We start from the raw sequence: 15,661 nt of genomic DNA, 5'->3' as shown, positions 1-15,661 counted from the left end.
AGGCAAATGACTTCCCAAGAAAAATGGAGGAATACATCCCCTGTGTAAGGCAGGGACTGTCACCAGGCCAGGGCTACCACTTGAATATGAACAGACTCCCATCTCACGCTCCCCAGCTCTGCCCTCCATTTTCCACCTCTGATCTCTAGTCTTATGAGATCCATCCTGGACTGTGGGGTTCGCAAATGCAAGCCATAGAACTTCTTTAAAGGAAAACTATTCTCATCAATTGCCAAGAGTGTGCTTTCACAGCTTGAAACATCAAAACTTAATAAAAATGTTCATCTATCGTGACTTACCATAACAAAGGAGGGGGTTAGCCTCAAAAACTGGTGAAACACAAAATAAAACGAAACAAAACCCAGTTTATTAGATCATAGAGGAACTTTAGTGCTAATTAGTTTTTCATTTTTATTATGTTTTACTTTACACATGTGGAAGAGTATCTATAAAACTATGTAACGTATAAGACCTAATGATAAAAAGAGCTTAGTTTATTTCTCTGACAGTTATCCATTCAGTTCACAGGGCAGAAATGTATTATCTGACATTGATGCTTTCTGAAGGTTAGCCCCCAAATGACTATTCAAGGCACATTGTAAATTTTTAATCTTTACGTGCCTATTTTCTCTTCAGGCATCCAAACTCAGTTGAACTGCTTTTTCGTCACATGAGGCCTCCTTACACCCAGGTAGGGCTTGCCTGTGTCACACGTACTGAAAGTCTGCAGAATCCTTTGTCTTACCCATGACCGGGGGTCTGAGTTCTCTGCAAGTTTCCACTTTATTTTATCTGCCTGTGGCAAAGCTCACGTGAGCCATCCGTGATCACCACACCAAATACACACTCCACCCCAAATAGGGATGCAGGCCTGGAAACAACGATATATCTTATTTCCTCTCCATCTCTAGATCTCCTTGATTCACAATCCTGAATGCATTACACAGGATAAGCCTAAGATGGCTTCAGAAAGGGCTGACTCTTTGATTCTAAACATCACATATATATCACTTTTCAAGAAAAGAGAAACTTTAAAAAATACAGGTATAAAAGTATACTTTGAAACTCATTCGTATCAAAAGTTGTGTTACTGTTGTTGTTGTTGTTGTTTTGTATTATTGCCTTGACCTAAATATGTCAAAAAAAAAAAAATATTGGGGGTATGTGTCTAATTAGGCTGGGCAAGTTTTTTTCACTATTTTTTGAAGAATAGGCTTTAGAATGCGTGTAACCAAGGCAGAAAAACTACTTATGACAAAGCAGATACAAAATATAACCAGTCTTGTAGATTTCCTACTCGCCATTTAAATGAGTGTAGCAGGGACGCCTGTTAAGCATCTGACTTCGGCTCAAGTCATGATCTCATGGTTAGAGTCCCGCATCGGGCTCTCTGCTGTCAGCCCAGAGCCTGCTTCGGATCCTCTGTTCCCCTCTCTCTCTGCCCCTCCCCCTGCTTGCTCGCTCAGTCTCTCTCTCAAAAAGAAATATTTAAAAATAAATAAACATAAAGAAGGCAAGAAAGCAAGAAAGAAAGTGCAAGAGTTAAAAGTTATGAAAATTTTGAAACCAAAAAAATGCATGATTATCAGGCACCTCGTGGCTCAGTTGGTTGAGCATCTGGCTCTTGGTTTCGACTCCGGTCATGATCTTCTGGCTTCATGGGTTTGAGTCCCGCATGGCAGTGCAGAGCCTGCTTGGAATTCTTTCTCTTTCCCTCTCTCTCTGCCCCTCCCCCACGCACGCTGTGTTTTTTAAATACACTTAAAAAAATGCATGATTATCTTACACTAATGTGGCATTCTCCCTGCAGTGTGGTCAGAAAGCTAACTGCCATCCTCTCGTGTGCTTAGTAAAAATGGTCTGGGCCTCCTCCAGATGCTCAGTCTCTGAGAGTATGGCCCAGGAACCTACATTTTAGCAAGCACTGCAGGGGAATATTATGCACAGTAAATTTTTTTTTCAATATATAAAGTTTATTGTCAAATTGGTTTCCATACAACACCCAGTGCTCATCCCAAAAGGTGCCCTCCTCAATACCCATCACCCACCCTCCCCTCCCTCCCACCCCCCATCAACCCTCAGTTAGTTCTCAGTTTTTAAGAGTCTCTTATGCTTTGGCTCTCTCCCACTCTAACCTCCTTTTTTTTTTTTCCTTCCCCTTCCCCATGGGTTTCTGTTAAGTCTCTCAGGATCCACATAAGAGTGAAAACATATGGTATCTGTCTTTCTCTGTATGGCTTATTTCACTTAGCATAACACTCTCCAGTTCCATCCATGTTGCTACAAAGGGCCCCATATTTCATTCTCTCTCATTGCCATGTAGTACTCCATTGTGTATATAAACCACGATTTCTTTATCCATTCATCAGTTGATGGACATTTAGGCTCTTTCCATATTTTGGCTATTGTTGAGAGATGCACAGTAAATTTAACTACCACTTCGGCCAACCTGATGTCCAGATTGCATTCTCTTTCACAGGGCTACCCAGGAATAGCTCGCAAGACTGCTTTGCGATCTCTACATCCCATTGCATCCCAGACTCACTCTGAGGTGTTTGTCAATGTTCTGATCTTTCTGAACAGAGCCACTCCACCACTCCCTCTGCCTTACCGCCGATTTGCCTTCCACTTGAGGCCACTCTTAAAGGGTAAACACTAGCTAGTTTGGCTTCTCCCTTCTGTGCAAAGTGACTTTAACTTACTCAAAAGCTGGCATGAAGAGATGGGTAAGAGTTAAGCCTGTAGCGTTTGACTTCCTGGCTTCAAAATCCTGCTTGCCACTGACTGACTGTGTGACTTTGGACAAATGTTACTATCTCTTTGTGTATAGATAGATAGCTGGATAGATAGATAGATAGATGATAGATAATAGATGGATGGATGATAGATAGATAGATAGATAGATAATAGATGGACAGAAGATAGATAGATAGATAGATAGATAGATGATAGATAATAGATGGATAGATGATAGATAGATAGATAGATAGATAATAGATGGATAGAAGATAGATAGATAGATAGATAGATAGATAATAGATGGATAGAAGATAGATAGATAGATAGATAGATAGATAATAGGTGGATAGATGATAGATTGATAGATAGATAGATAGATAGATAGATAGATAATAGATGGATAGATGATAGATAGATAGATAGATAGATGATAGATAGATAAACAGATAGATAGATAGATAGATAGATAAAGTAATAGTAAGATCTACCTCTCAGCATCATTTAAGGGATTTAGTAAATTAACATATGCAAAGCATTTAGCACGGGGCCTGACACACAGGAAACCCTGGGGAAATATGAACTGGCATCTTTTTCCTACCTGATCCTCCTTCATGCAGACCACGACTTAGCCAGAAGGAATGGGTTGATCTAGAGAGGAGGTAGAGGAACTATTCTCCAAGCTATAGGGTTCTGGGGTGCCTCTCGAAGTATGCTTCATAGGCAAAAACTCTTCCGCTTAGAGAAAAGCGGTAATTGTGGTGGAGTTTCTGCCTCTGAGAGAGGAATTTGCAGTGGTGTGAGAAAGTAAGGTAATCCCTGAAGTGTGGTCGCATAAGGTCACAGAACGAGAATCTTAGTATCTGGAAAGCAATTGAATTGTGTAAATTAAACAAGATGTCTAAGGAAGGAAGTAGGGGTAATAAAGGAAAATAATACGATGAAAGTGTCATGCCCCCCCCCAATAAAGGGCTACGTGTGTGCACACACACATGTGAGTTTCACCTTCTCTTTTCTTCTCTCTGACCTCACTAAAGCCATAGTCATCCAGGACGTGGAATCCCTACCCCCTTCAAATGGTCTTGCCTTTGGTAGTCACACTTGTATTCCCTAACTTAGCAGCTAGTCGAGTGAATTTATGAATTATTTGTCAGATTTCAGAGGAGTTCCCAACTGTCCATGTCAAATTCAGCTCTGCTTGATAGGTATGGTTTGGATTCCTGGAATCACTGAGTTCTGTTAGCAATTTCTACTCAGACTTGATTAAATACTTTCACCTCCAAAGCTACCACCTCCATTATTCATAATGTTATAAATTCAGTACAACCTTACATCAGACTCAGTATGTTTCATGTCTGGTACTCAGATTAAAACAGCAGAGGAACCTGGTCAGTTAATTGGCCCACTGTTAACCCTGTGTCTGCCTTACAGAAGATCTTCAATATTATCGAAATAATGCTTGAATGAATCAGTACAATGGATAACAAACCTCTCAAAGGGGGAGAATATTTCTAAAAATAGAAAGAGAGATAACCAAAGTTACACATAACAGCGATTAGCATATTATTTTCAGATTGGGTGTATGAGAAGTATTTATTTCCCCTATGCATAAGATATAAATGCTAAGCCACTTAAAAATGCATACACTATGAAAAGGTCCTGACCCTGAGAGTATTTTGGGGGACGGGGAAGAAACCAAAATTATAATTTAGTATGATGAGTGCAAAATATTTTTTAATGCATAAGATATGGTAAAAGAAAAAAAAGGTGATAACCTCACTCAATACAAAATAATCATACGAGCTCTAGTGAATGATTTGATGCTAATATGAAATTGCAAGGGAGGAAAAGTATGTCTGCTTCTGGATAAGATTACTAGGTCATCGAACCCAATGATCTTGCCTTTGAAGGGCAGAATCAGATCTTCTGCAGTCTATCAGAGTACAGAAGACAGAGATCTGACATATCCTCAATGGCCTTAGGAGGACCATGCACAACGAAAAGGTCAAACCAAGAGATAGATTGCATCTGTCTCAAACTGCCACCTAGCTCTGACTCAACTCAGTGCCTTATTTCATTGAAGCTATCACCCTCTCTGTCTGCCTAAAAGAATGGAGCAGGGAGAAAAGCACTTTACTGCTTTTACTGCTAGACTATATCATCTTTTAAACTATGCTGGAATAGAATAAAAAATTAATAGAAACATGAAGCAGTGAAAAATATATCTAAAAAAGTAAGATGATACAGTAGAAGCAGATCTAAAAATGATTTAAAAAAGGCGATACTTTACATATATTTAGGAAATAATAAAAGCTGAACAAAATGAATAAAAAGATAAAAATTTCAATCAAGAATTAAAATTTACATAATAGATCAAATGTGTATTCTAGAATTAAAGAATAAAAATCAGAAATCAGAACTCATTATTAGAAACTGAGAGCAGGTTGGACATAATAGAAGACAGGATTAATGAACTCAGAGACCAATAGAAAGAAACTGAAACAAAGGGGAAAAAATAAAGTAGAATGGAATAAATGACACAAGTGTTACATAATTGAAAGAACAAATATACATATAATTAAAGTTCAACAAGTAGAGCAAAGAGAATAGGACGGAAGGAATATTTAATGAGATAATTGGTAAGATTTTTCCAAAACTGGAAAACACTTTAATCCACAGTTTCTTTTTTTTTTTTTTTTTGAGACAGAGACAGAGCATGAACAGGGGAGGAGCAGAGAGAGAGGGAGACACAGAATCTGAAATAGGCTCCAGGCTCTAAGCTGTCAGCACAGAGCCCGACGCGGGGCTCGAACCCACAGACCGTGAGATCATGACCTGAGCCGAAGTCAGACGCTTAACCGACCAAGCCACCCAGGTGCCCCTTAATCCACAGTTTCAAAGAGCCCTGCAACTCCCAAGAAAGAAACCTCTATGGAAAATGCACATTGGTAGAACATAATTAAAATGCTGGACAAAAGACAAAAAAAAAAAAAAGCTTTTAATGACAGTGGGAAAACAAGACACATTACTTCTAAAGGAGTAAGAGCACAAAAATATAACTGACTTCTCAACAGAATTGGCCAAATCAGAAGGCAATGAAATGACATCTTTAAAGTGTAAGGAGGGAAACCCTGCTAACAGAATTCTATGACCATAGGAAATACCCTGTAAAAAAAAAAAAGACAAAATAAGAGGTCTTCAGACAAACAAAAGCTGCCCTCTAAGAAATATTAAAGGGAGGAGCACCTGGGTACCTCAGTTGGGTAAGCCTCCAACTTCAGCTCAGGTCATGATCTCGGAGTTCATGAGTTCGAGCCCCACATTGGGCTCTGTGCTGATGGCTCAGAGCCTGGAGCCTGCTTCCGATTCTGTGTGTGTGTGTGTGTCTGTCTGCCCCTCCCCGACTTGCATGCTCGCACTCGCTCTCTCTCTCTCTCAAAAATAAACATTTAAAAAAAAGAAATATTAGAGGGATATTAAAAGGATATTTTAAGAACAGAAAATTATCCTGGGAGCACAAAATTTCAGAAAAGAGTGACTAGTAATAAAAAGAGAAAATAAGTAGGGAAATACTGTGAACATCAAAATGTATAAATAAATATGCTCAAAATGAATTTTAAAATTAAAAAATAGCATATTAAATATTGTGGTTAATTAAAAAGAAAAACAACAGAGGAATAAAAGAACAAATAACACATGGAAATAAAAGATTTTTTTAAAAAAATGAAATCAAGGCACCTGGGTGGCTGGGTCAGTTAAGTGGCCAACTTTTGATTTCCATTCAGGTCATGATCTCATGGTTTGTAAGATCGAGACCTGCATCCAGTTCCATGCTCACAGCACGGAGCCTGCTTAGGATTCTCTCTCCTCCTCTCTCTCTGCCCCTCCCCTACTCACACACAGATGTTCTCTTTCTCTGTCTCAAAAATAAATCAATAAACTTAAAAGAAACATAAACAAACAATAAAATGGCAGGCATAAGCCCAAGTACATTAAATATAAATGGACTAAACACTCCAGTTAAAAACCAAAAAACTTCAGAATGGATTTTTTTAAATCGCAGGTTAAGTACTATTTACATGAGATGACATCTAAATATTAGGAACACAGAAGTTTGAGAATAAAAGAATAGAAAAGGAAAACTATTCTATGAAATGTAAAGGAAAACACATTAGCTTTTAAAGCAAGGCAAGAAGTTATCACTAAAGATAAAGAGTGGCATTTTATCATAAAACAGCCAATTCAATAAAAATATAACACCTTCCATGATTACATTTCATTTTATACTTAGGAAATACTTGGGCATCAGATCAACATGATCATATGAGGTGTGGTAGCTGCAGAAACCATGCTGCTGAGAATTTAGAGATGAATGGAAGTAAATAGGGACTGGCAATATAGGCTACAATTTCAGTGCTTGGATGAGAAGGAAAAGAAAGTGACAGGTCATGAGCTACCAAAAAGTGCAGATCTTATCAGATGAGAGAGACCTGGGTGTAAGTTAAACTTACAGCGTAAAAGGCTTTGAGACGTTTCGGAAAAAATATTGCCACTATATGGTACACTGCTCATCTGTGCTATGCAGACTGTATGAGAAGGTTTATACGACAGCAGAACACTGATGGCAATTCTGCCTTCTTCCATTTGCACTCCGACCTTGCACAACTCAGTCATCCTGTATCTATTTCTCCTTTTGTAAAATGAGAATATTAATACTGACCTTATTTTTATTGTGAGAAATAAATATAATTTTTAAAGAAAATGCTTTGTAAATGAAGCATTTTATAAACACAATACATTACAAGGTAAAATGCAGCTTACAAAACTGAGAAGAGACATGGTGAAACAGTGATAAATGTATTAGAAATTCTATTCCCTTTAGAATTCAAGAAAACTAATTTTTGCACACATACTTGGGACAATGTCTATATTTTCTTTCTGTATGGTGCTTTGTCTATAAAATATAAATATTACTTTGTACTGAAATATTTCCAAGGATCTAGCATACCCCACCATTTTCATTCTTTGGAGTGCTCAGGACCCCAGAGGGTGCTTTACCATGCATATGCATCTCCCATTATTGTGATTTCCTTGGCAATTGGAGACATTCTACTCTGGAAACCCCATGAGTTTTGATGAGAGAGTTTTTGTGTTTATGTAGGAAGGTAATTGAGCAAAACTGTTTATAAAAATAGATTTCTATTTAGTACCACCTTGTCACAGAACATAACTGGAAATATCCCAACCATACTTTGGCAGATGACAGGAGCCACGGAAGCCCTGCAGCAGGGAAGTTTCTCGGCAGACACAGAACCCAAGGCATAAAATACTAACATTTCTACTACATAAAATATTAAATCCTAGATGGCATCTTCTTAAAATTTTTAGCAAATGCAGGGACACTTAAGAAGAACAGATCACAGCATTGTTGTAAATTCAAAAACAAGGAACAATTCTCCCTGATGGAGACATCATTTCTCCTCTGTGTACTTGGCTTACCAAGCTCTGGAAGATCTTTATGTGGTTAATGATGCCAGTGGTGGCGACCATCACTTCTTCCGGAAATGGTTATCCTTAATTTAAGTTGGCTGCCCCAATTCTTCAGCATTGTTTTCTTGCATAATTTCTGGGAGAACTCAGACATTTCTGCTAGACAAGCATCCTTCTTTATCCAAATGTGGGCCTAATAAATGCAACAGGAAAACACAGAGTACAGTAAGAAACAAGCACATCAGCAGGCTCGATGCTGAGCACACTCATCTAAAAGCCAGAAGCCAAGAGTCCTAAAAAACACACTTTGCATGGTATTCTTAGGAAAACCACATATTCTGTTTTCACCTCAATATTCCCCTCTCTAATTTTTGAACCTATCACATAAGATCACAGACATGTGACAGATTTTTACTGTATCATCTTAGGTAACACAAAACTAAATAGCCCAGAATCCCCTTGCCTAAATAATTTGGGTTAAGGTCAGCCATAAGAAAAACTGGCGTGTTATGTGGGAGGCAGAAGTGAAGTAGACATTGTGCTCTAAGGGATGACATTGTTTAATATGATTGGCAGATGTCAGTTTGTTCTTACTTAATGCTCCATGTATATCTCTCTTTCCTGACAGTTGACCCTACTGGATATCAGCAACCCAGGCCACGAGTGTCTTCATTGAGAACTTAGTCATAAAGAACCAACAACCTACACGGACTCTTATACCAATTCTACTCCAGCACCCAGAAGTGCTTTTCTTTCTTCAAGTTCCCAGTCACTCATCAACACCATATTAATTAGGGACTTTTCTTTGATTCTCTCAGACCTTTACTCTCCAACTCCTCTGACAATGGTAGGAGGTTTATTTTACACAATAAATTTCTTATTTCATAATATTCATAGTGATTTTGCTTCTAGGATTGAACCCCAACTGATCTAAGAGGACAGTATGAAATAAGAGTTGGTAAAAGCAAAAAGAAATTTTATTTTATTTTGTTCTGTTTTAATTGTAAAAAAAAATAATCCTTCAAGTCTACGCAGAAAAAAAAGAAGAAATTTTAAATTGTCTTTAACACAAACATAATGGCTAGGACTGACCCTATTTGCATGACCTAGAGCGAGAGTACAAATGGACGTTCATTAAATATACATAAATTATTAATTGAACTAAAACCTCCAAGTAAAATATGCTCTATTTTCCTACCTTGAAATATTATATCTTAAAATTATAAAAATTCAAAATATACATAAAATTATGATGTACCTTAAATACCAAATTAGACGACTTTTAGCCATTTTAATTATTAGATGAGTTTTTATTAATTTCAACTTGAATAAACTATGCTGAGACAGTAAAAACCAAAGTTGTCAATAAAATTCTTAAAACAATAGTTATATTCAGAAATAATGAATTTTTCATATCAGATTCAAACATCACAATGGAGACACACAATAAATTGTCCTTGTGCATAGAATATTAGAAAATATTTTAACTTTTCATAAAAGTCACTATTACTAAAATCGTGATATTTGCCATCTATAAAATTATTAACTAGCTTTCTACTGTAAACACTAATGTAAATTGTATAGATCTAGTTAATGCTTTAACAGAATTGCATATATACAAATATAATTTCAATGTGAATATTTATAATCCAAGATGTTCTTTAGCTTCCACATTTAACTATTTTAAATATCAAGCTACTTCAATTATGTGTCCGAGTAGGATGCTGTAATGGTTAATTTTATGTGTCAACTTGCCCAAACCATGGATGCCTAGATTAAACGTTATTTCTGGGTGTGTCTGTGAGTATTTTCAAATGAGATTACCATTTGAATTGATAGACTTACTAAACTGGATTGACCTTCCCAATGTAGTAGACATCATCCAATTCATTGAGGTATAAATAGAACAAAAAACAAGAGAAGGGAGGATTCATTCTCTCACTGCTTCCCGGCTTGAACTGGGACATAGTTCTCCTGATCTTGGACTAGAATTTACATCATTGACTCTTCTGCCTTTGGATTTGGACTGGATTATACCACCAGCTTTCCTGGGTCTCCAGCTTGGAAATTGCAGGTTGTAGGATTTCTCAGCCTCCAGAATCATGAGCCAATTCTTCATAATTGATAGATGATAGATAGATAGATAGATAGATAGATAATAGATAGATAGACAATGATAGATAGATGATAGATAGATAGATAGATAGATAGAAAATAGAAAATAAGTTCTCTGGAGAACGCTAATCCAGATGGTATAGTTTGTGTGTGACCAAGTCCAATAGAAAAGTCTGATAAAATAAAAAAAGCTTCTGTTTAAAGTCATCAGAGAGCTGTGGAAGTGAAAAAAGACTAGAGAGGCTAAAATTCTCGAAAAGTAGGAATCCTGGAGAAGTAGTTAACAGATCTACAGCCATTTTTCTCTGGAACATTTGCTGGTTTGAGGCAGGCAAAACTGACAACTTCAAGGTGTCAAATATACATATGATTAGAATTTCCAAAAATACATGATAAGGTAGATGTTTTAGAGGAAGGGCAGAAAGATATTTGAACAGAAATGGTTGATATATTACCCAATCTGATGAAAACTATAAACCTAGATATCTAAAAAACCACAACAAACTCCAAGCACACAAAATATAAAGAAAACTACAGGAACTCATGTCACAATCAAATTGCTAGGATGCAGTGATAAAATCTTAAAAGCAGCCAGAGAAAAAGACATACTACATAGGAAATAAAAATAAGAATGGAAACAGGTTTCTTATTTGAAAAAGTATCCGTTTGAACACAGCAAAGCATCATTTTTGAATAACTAAAGGAAAGGAAATGACCTAAAATCACATGCCTATTGAAAATTGCTTTCAAAAGTAAAGGCAAAAATGAAGGTTTTTTTCAGATATATAAAGATGAAAGAATTCATCATTTGTAGATCTGTATCATAAAAAGTGATAAAAGAAGTCTTCCTAGAATGTGGAAACTGATACCAAATTAAAGTTGGATCCACATAAAAGAAAAGAAGAGCAGAAATGGTAATCACATGAGTAAATGTACAAATCTTTTCTTATCATTTAAATATCTTTAAAATATAACTGATTGTGTAACCAAATAATAATAATAATGTAGTGTAAGTTTTGTAAAAATTCAGAAGTAAAATATATAGCAATAATACAAAAGCCAGGAAGGAAGAAATAGAAGCATAATATTCACAAGAACATCACAATATGTGAATATGTTGAGTTATGTGAATATATGTGAAGTGTTATAATATCATTTGAAGGTAGTCTGTCATAAGGAAGAAATGTAAATAAACTCAGAAACAGCCACTAAATAAGAAAATAAATGGTTACACTAATAAACCAAGGAGATAAAATAGAATTATAAAAAATACTCAATGTAAAAGAAGGAAGCAAAACAGGAAAAAAAAGGAACAAAAAACATATGATACAACAACACAACAAACAGAAAACTGATAAATTTAGACTTGGTCATCTCAACAATTGCATTAAATATAAATAATACAGACATACTTTCTTCACGTCACAGATTGTTAGAAGATCTCAAAAGGTAAAATCCAACTATATGCTTCTTAAGAGAAACACATATTCAACTTAAAGATATAAATAGTTTAAAAGTCAAAGGATGATACAACATATATTTTAATAACACCAACCAAAATAAAACTGGAGTGGTGTATTAGTATCAGCCAAAGTAGGTTAGAGCAAAGAATATGAACAGTCATTTCTTAATGATAAGAATAAATTCATTAGGATTACATAACAATTCATAAATGCTGATGTCTATTAACAGAGTTTAACATACATGAAACAAAAACAGACAGAACTGCAAGGGAAAATAGATAAATCCACTGTTGTAGTCAAAGATTTCAATATTCTCCAGTCAATAATTGATAGAAAACTAACAGAAAAACAGGAAGGATATAGAAGACTTTAACAACATATTGTTGAGGGAAATTAAATGAGATAGAAATATATATGATGCTCTTGGGTTGAAAGAATATAGTGAAGAATTGATCTATAGACTTAAATAGATCTGTAGATTCAAATGTATCCCAGGCAAAATCCAAAAAGACACTTTGGTAGAAATTGACATGTTCCTTCTAAAGTGTACAGAAATGCAAAGGACCTAAAATAGCCAAAACAACTTTTAAAAAGAACAAAGTTGGGAAACAAATGCTACCTGATTTGAAAACTTGTTTTACTTATTACAAAACTACGATAATCAAGAACGTGATATTGACACCAGGATAGACAAATAGACTTTTTAAACACCATAGAATGTCCAGAAACAGACCTGCTCATATATGGACAGATAATTTTGGCCAAGATACAAACTTAGTTCATTGGGAAATGATGAAATATTGTATATTCATCTCCAAAAAAGTAAATTTTACTTGCATCTCACATCACATATCAAAATTAACTCAAAATGGATGGATCATAGCTCTAAATATAAAGTCTAAAACTATAAAACTTATAAAGGAAAATATAACCAAAAATTTTGTGATCTTTATGTTAGGCAAAGGGTTATTAGAAATGACCTTAAAAGTATAATCCATATAGGGAAAAAATGACAAAGCAAACTTTATCAAAGTTAAAAACTTCTGCTCTTTGAAAGACACTGTTAAAAGAATGAGAAGACAAACCAGAGAGTAAGAGAAATATTTACAGATCATAAGGCTGATAAAAAAAAATCAAAATATATGCAGAACTCTCAAAAGTCAATCATAAAAAAGCAAACTGATTGTGAAAATGTGCAAAACATTTGACCAGATATTTTCCAAGAAGATGTTCAATGACAAGTAAGTCAATAACATCATCAGTCATAAAAATGAAAATAAAAATAAAAATGAGATTTCATGACACACTATACACTAATTATATTGATATAAAAAGACTGATCATATGAAATGTTAACTACACTGTAGAGGAACTGGGACTCTGATACTCTGGAAGCGATAATATAAAAAAAAGAAGAGAGGGAAACAAACCATAAGAGACTCTTAACTATAGAGAATAAACTTAAGGCTGATGGAGGGAGGAGGGTAGGAGATGGGTGAGGTGGGTGATGGGTATTAAAGAGGGCACTTGTTGGGATGAGCACCGGGTGTTGCATGTAAGTGATGGATCACTAACTTCTACGCCTGAAATCAATACTGTACTGCATGTTAACTAACTAAATTTAAATTTTAAAAAATATAACCACTTTGGAAAGCAGATTGGCAGTTTCTTCAAATATTAAACACATACCTATGGTATAATCTAGCCCTACCAAGGAAAAAGAAAGCCTTTGTACTTACAAAGACTTGTACATAAATGTTCACAGCAACTTTATTTGTCATAGCTAAACACTGGAAACAATCCAAATGTCCATCAGCAGGGGAACGGTTAAATTGTGCCATATCCACTACTGGGGAATCGAAGGGAATGCACCATTGATATGTGGATACACTTACATGGAGGAATCTCAAAATGGTTATCCTAAGTGAAAAAAGCAAGGCAAAATAACATAATCTGTATTATCTTATTTATCTAAATTCTAAAATATCTAAGTTAATCTATAATGACAGAAAGCAGATCAGTTTTGCAGATTAAGTGGTAGAGAAGAGCAGGGAACATCAGGAGAAAAGGATTCCAAGAGATTCAAGGAAACTTTTAATTGCGATGGATATGTTCATTACCTTGGTCGCGGTGATGGTTGAGTGGATTTACACAAGTGCCGAAGTCATTCAATCATTCACTTTGACTATGTCCTATTTATTATATACCATTATTTCTCAATAAAGCTGTTCTAAAAATCAAATACTAAAGGGGCGCCTGGGTGGCGCAGTCGGTTAAGCGTCCGACTTCAGCCAGGTCATGATCTCGCGGTCCGTGAGTTCGAGCCCCGCGTCAGGCTCTGGGCTGGCAGCTCAGAGCCTGGAGCCTGTTTCAGATTCTGTGTCTCCCTCTCTCTCTGACCCTCCCCCGTTCATGCTCTGTCTCTCTCTGTCCCAAAAATAAATAAAAAACGTTGAAAAAAAATTTAAAAATCAAATACTAGGAATAAATCTAATTAAATATCTATAGAAACCCTTCAATGAGAGAGGGAAAATATAACAGAGAAATTAAAGAATACTGAAATAGGTGAAGAGCTACACCATTTTCACAGAAATAAAAATCAATATTGCAATGGCAATTCCCCTCAAATCAATAGATTTAAGTCAATGTAGGTTAAAATTTTATTAAGGGGTGTGTGTGTGTGTGTGTGTGTGTGTGTGTGTGTGAGAGAGAGAGAGAAAGAGAGAGAGAGAGAGAGAGAAATAAGAAGTTGATTTTAAAATATATATGTCCTTTACATCTTGTGTCAGATTTACTTAGAAGTATTTTGTATTTGTGGATGCTATTATAAATGGTAGTTTTTAACTTTTATTTTGGATCATTCACTTCTAGTCTATATAGAAAAATGAACTTTTGTTTATTAATCTTGTATCCTGCAACCTTACTAAGTTCATTTCTTAGTTCTGGGGTGGGGGGTTGTGGATTATTTAGGATTTAGGATTATTTAGGTTTTTATTTAAGATTAAATTAAAACCATACGGTGATACTAGTATACCCCTACAAGAATGATTGTAATGAAAATAGCAGAAAATAGCAGGAGTTAGCAAGGACGAAGGATAACAGCAGCTCCTATACAGTGCTTGGGGGCAGGGGGTAAAAAATTAATACAACCACTTTGGAAAACTGAAACAAAACCTATGCATACCTATTGCTCAGCAATTCCACTCATTGATATGTACCCAAAAGAAATAAGCATATAGATTTACTAATAGACATGAACATGAATATGCATAGCAGTTGTTTCCAAACTGGAAACAACACAAATGTCCATCTACAATAAACAGGATAAATATATTTTGGTGTTTTCATGCAATAAAATACTGTATAGCAATGAACACATTCTAACTATATGCATCTGTTGGGGGAGGTCATTGATTGCTGATTGACCAGTGAGATAAACCCAGGTAAGTGGCAGCTTCTCATCCCCTGCCCTGTTCTTGGAATGTGCCCTTGCCTTCCCTACTCCCAGAAGCTGCCCTGTGGATACAGCCTTGAAAGAGTGATGTGTTGTTGAGACCATCTGGATGGTATACATGACTCAACCCAGTTAAAACCAGTAGGTCAGCTTTGAAGAGATGGCTGATAAATGCAGAAACTACTCGTCTTGCAGCCACCCAAGATATATGTAGGTTCCTTTGCCTGCCACCTTTCAATCTGGGATGGTCTGCCTCTTTCTTCAGTCACTCCCTGCACTGTGTGTTCCGGGGGACCAGTTTCAGATTACATGAGGAAAGCCCTTGAGGTTGCAAACTAGCAGCAGCAACATAAATGGATTTCAAAATATTGAGCAAAACAGTCCTGTACGTGATTCCATTTAC

The sequence above is a fragment of the Panthera uncia genome (assembly GCF_023721935.1).
Source record: "Panthera uncia isolate 11264 chromosome B2 unlocalized genomic scaffold, Puncia_PCG_1.0 HiC_scaffold_24, whole genome shotgun sequence".
Classification (NCBI taxonomy): Eukaryota; Metazoa; Chordata; class Mammalia; order Carnivora; family Felidae; genus Panthera; species Panthera uncia.
This window is presented reverse-complemented; position numbering follows the sequence as displayed.